This window comes from Pseudomassariella vexata (assembly GCF_002105095.1).
Source record: "Pseudomassariella vexata strain CBS 129021 chromosome Unknown BCR38scaffold_11, whole genome shotgun sequence".
NCBI lineage: Eukaryota > Fungi > Ascomycota > Sordariomycetes > Amphisphaeriales > Pseudomassariaceae > Pseudomassariella > Pseudomassariella vexata.
Genome location: NW_024467966.1, coordinates 2,002,138 through 2,006,824, shown reverse-complemented (window position 1 = coordinate 2,006,824; position 4,687 = coordinate 2,002,138). Strand labels below are relative to the sequence as shown.

The window sequence follows — 4,687 nt, the reverse complement described above, 5'->3', positions numbered from 1 at the left end:
GTGTTGGACGGTCACGAGAGCCACGTTTCCGGCGATTTCGAGCTATATTGCAAAGAACACAAAATTGTAACTTTGTGTATGCCTCCGCACTCATCTCACATCCTCCAGCCACTTGACGTGGCCTGTTTCGGTCCATTAAAGCGGGTGTACGGCCAGATGGTAGAGAAATTGATACGCCGGTCCCCAGAAATCGCAACCCGACCGTGGGTATCAAAGACGCCACAGAACCCGATAGAGGTTCATGCACAGTCTACTTTTTTGAAAAAGCGCATCTCCGAGCATCAGAATAGCTCTCCGACGAATATTTTCTCAGCTGTCGACCAGTTTGCGAAGGGAGCAAAAATGATAATGCACGAGCTCGCCCTCGTACGGGCCGAGTGCGCTGAGCTTCGAGAGGCAAATAAGATGCTAAGCCGGCGCCGGAGGACTAAAACAATGCAATTACGGGAAGTAGAATCACTTATTTTCCAACAAGGACAGGACCTACGGGACTCTAGGGAGTTGGCGACGCAGATACAGCAAGAAGAGCGCCGAAATGGTGGTCGCGCAAAGCGTGTTGAAACGCGCCCGAGGCGCTGTGGTATTTGCAACGGGACTGGGCATAATGCGCGAACTTGTAAGATCGCATTGCCATCTTCTGGAGAGGAAGATTCAGAATAGTTTCAACTGATTTACGGCGTTGTGGTTTTACTATCGTAAAATTTCTATGCGAGGTTATGTAAGGGTGGCCAGCTCGGTGTACATTCACGTTATAATGACAAGTATTTTAAAAAAGGCAGGATTAATCTAAGAAATTTAAGGAATGAGGGTTTTGAGATTCATCGATAACTTCATCGAACAGCGTTAAATTATCAAATAGATTACGGCAATCGATTCTTCATAGGCGCTTACATCGGACAGTGACCTCGCATCGCTTGCGAATCGAGGGCGCAAAGCCATGGAGACGCCGATGGTCATTGACGGGGGACGGGCGGGACTTCAACAAAGTTTTCACCACCCCCAAGCGAACGAAAGCGCCCACGCGCCGAGCGTGGAGCATAGTGGCGGCGAAAACGTAACGAAGAAGCAAATCGACAGCGAATGGGCGAGCGTCGAACAGAAGATTACCGACTTAGTACCTCCCGAGAAGATCGAGGTTATGGGAGGCTTAATGGAACGCTGGCATGAGCTAAAGCTAGCCGGCAAGGCGCTGGAACAGGGCGAAGACCGATCCGCTACACTGTAACGAAACCTCTAATAGTCTAGCTGCGTAAACCACTAAAGAGTCTGTAAGGGTTTGTGCTAGTAAGTAATTCCTGCTGCGGAGTCCTTTAGCAATAATATCGGGGTCTGACGTATGGAGTATAGTGCTTTGGGGTAACTGAAGTATTCAAGTAGGGTAACTGGGAATAGAGTCGTCAAGGCAGTTTGCCTCACCAATGGGTTAGATTGATGCTTAGATTGATCACTGAAGTAGAGACTGTCTATCTATGAAATGCCTGGGAGTCCTGTCCCTTATATAGCCAACCTCTCCTTCACTGATTCCTTGGATCACTTCCGGCTCACAGCTCAGAAGGTGATCCATTGGTGATCCTTTGGTGAGCCCAACTTATGGCTCACTGATCTGGTGGTGATCCAGGTCACGTGACCGTTCCTGTCTTTCTGGTAATAGTTCTTCCTTCTCGTGTCGGGGTTCCTGCGGCCTGTCATCGGGCCTGGTTGGTTTAGTGGGTTAGGAACCAACGGTTCGTAACATATATCATCTATAGCCCCTTAAGGGAGTACTTGTAGTGGTACCGAGGGTTAACACCTACGGCGTATTTAATATTATTTTTATATTAAAAATATATTTATAGTAGATGCAAGATTGTAGGACGCGAAACTTGGGAGATAGTTTTTTTCCAGCTCTTGAACTTGAATATAATTTGTATATTTAGTCGTCCGGAACGTTGTTTCGAAGGGAGTACTCTTAGTAAAATTATTATTATTATTAATAATATTAAATACGCCGTAGGTGTTAACCCTCGGTACCTCTACAAGTACTCCCTTAAGGGGCTATAGATGATATAGCGGGCCCTTAAGCCGCGTCGGGCGGTTATACAGGTAAACTTGTAGCCAAACGACTACTAAACCTCCTGTCCCTCCCTAAGTCTGTGCTACAACCCCTGCCTGAACTACCGATAAGCGTGGTAATGTGGCACTTAAATTCGTCCTCAGGGGTGGGATGCTGCTGATGTGCAGAAGATGCTCGACTATTTTTTTGTCGCGACAAGTCGTAGTATCTGCTAATTGGGGTTCTCGTCGAGCGTATACATCTCAACCATACGCTCAAGTGGATAGACCGTAACGTGGTCTAGACGCTCGCAAGAATCGCGGCGAGGGGGCGTGCTGCGCGCCTTCTATCGTGAGGGGACGGGTTCGCCGACGAGCGTTATCGGATAGGCGAGGTCCGATAAGGGGTCGGATTAACGATTCGAATTCTGGACCGGCTGTCGAGTTATATTCCGCCGACGTAGTGCTTGACGGTCGACTGGCTAGGATGCTCGTAATCCTAAACTGCACCAATCTCCCTATTATCGCTAGGTAGGCGAAGTCAACAAGGTGGGCAGCGCGCCGTAAGGGTTGACTAAACCCCCTTGTGTGTCAGCTGCGGGATTCGAACCCGCGACTCGTCACCAACCCAAGTGGGCGAGGCTCAAATCGGGACTTATCTACCAGCGAAGTGACCAACTACACCAGCCGACTTATTATTATTATTATTATTAAATACGCCGTAGGCTCGAAGCCCCCGGTACCTCTGCTAGTACTCCCGTATGTCAAACCGTGCCCTAATGGCTGGACTAAATACATACGCTGCGTCGTCGGTTCGCCCTATTGGCGACTGCGTTGCGTCCACTACCATACTACGTTGGTTCTCAACCTACCAACAAAGTCCCCCCTGAGAAGATCGATGCTATCTGGGCCTTGAAGCTATCCGACCCGTCCCTAGCAGCCACCTTACAATAGTCCCACTAACTACTGGTTCTCCTGTTGCCGTTGCGAGGTCTCTGCGAGAGTATAGTGGCCGTGGTGCGATAGCGGCCCGTAATCGTTCCCTCGGTCCTTCCAACAGCCCGCAAAAGACGATTACGTGCTCTGCCGTCTCAGGGGCGTCGCCACAGCGGCATAGCGGCGAGTACACGCCAAAAGCCCCTGTCTTGAATAAGAAGGCTGCTAGTCCTATTTTTTCCGTCCTGATCTGGCACAGCGTAGACGCCTCCAGTCGGTTCAGGCCGAAATACCTGCCCCCTTTCGGTATCTGCATCAAAGGGCCCTCCGGTTCCTCAGCGATAGCGCGTCGCTGGCGATCGTGATGCTCTGCTCCGGTGAGCCATCTCTTCCTCCAGTGGCCGAGGAGGGCAGCCGGGACCTTCTTTTCCTCACTCATCCACTCGGAGCCCCGGGCCTCCTTCTCCATAGTGTACCCTGCCGGTCGGAGTAGCTGCGACGCCTGCTTCCTCTTCGCCGGCCTATCCTGCCGGAGTATATGTGACGCTTTAGCGCTCGCGCTGCGAAGCAGATTTCTCTTCCCGCTAAGCCGTAGCCGTTCTTCAAACTTAGCAGCCCGGGCACTAAGATAGAGGTCTAGTGGCGGGATTGCTGCTTCTGCTTCCAGGTGGCGAACCGGCGTCGCTTTGTGGGCGCAACAGACTACCCGGATAGTAAAATTAGGAACACATGTGTCATGTGTTCTACAGTTTTGGGGTCGGGGAAATCTGGGGGGGTCCCATAGGCACACGGGTACCCGTGTGATTACCTAAATAGGTAAAGCCCCTCCGTTGTCGGATACTATCACGTGTCGCGTTGAAATTGGATAATTGAAGCAATTCATGTTCGTAGTCAAGTAGTCAAAGCACATATTATTAGCCAGAAATTACTACAGTAGACTGTCTGCTCTCTAATCGTTGCCAAGCGATGACTTCGTTATAAACAGTGAATCCGAGCTATGCAAAGCCGGTAATAACGCTTCAAGAGATAAAACAACGGTATGAAGGGCTCTGTCAGCTCTGTTCGTATTACATGATTGCAGTGTATGAAATAAAGTACTGAATAACTGTCTGAAGTGAATGTCTGTTGTGTAATGCAAGGGAATTGTTTTTGTGCTGTTATGATGATGGTTGATGTGAGGTGATCGTGGCCATGTTTCTGCTTGCTTGCCTGTTGCTTGAGTGTGTTCGTGCTTGTTAACGTGTGTGTTGACGTTGTTTTCCCGTGCGTGCCTGTTGCTTGTTCGAGTGCTTCCGTGTGTGTTCCTCCTACTATTCAGAATGTGCTGCTATTTATGCACCCAGAGAAGAAGAGAATAACCCCTGTCCTTGCCCTTGTCCCCACTTTCACTGGCGTAGTGCAGAAGATGGAAAGCAAGTAGAAACCGCATCCATACACGCAATACAGCGGTCTGTTAAGATAACAGAGGGAAGCCGAGTATTACAGATCTCGTAAAGCGACTTTAATCGGTCCAAGGCCCAGAAGTAGTCCTGCTTGGACTCGCCGCTTAGGAATTGTCAGAGAACAGAATGCCATAGGCACCCGTGGGTGTCAGGACACTGAACGCAGGACACCGGCGGGCCGCCGGAGGGGTGTTTCGGACAAAAGACTCCCGAATCATGATTACAATCTATGTGAAGCTTTGGGATGACGAGAGTCAAGATCCTTGGCATCGCCGACC

The 4,687-nt window shown here is 50.0% G+C and overlaps 1 non-coding gene across 1 annotated transcript; it reads right to left on the bottom strand.

Moving 5' to 3' along the window:
- Positions 1-2,620: 2,620 nt before the first annotated feature.
- Positions 2,621-2,723, bottom strand: BCR38DRAFT_t261. The gene has a single exon. It is a non-coding gene; the product is annotated as a tRNA-Thr (tRNA).
- Positions 2,724-4,687: the final 1,964 nt, after the last annotated feature.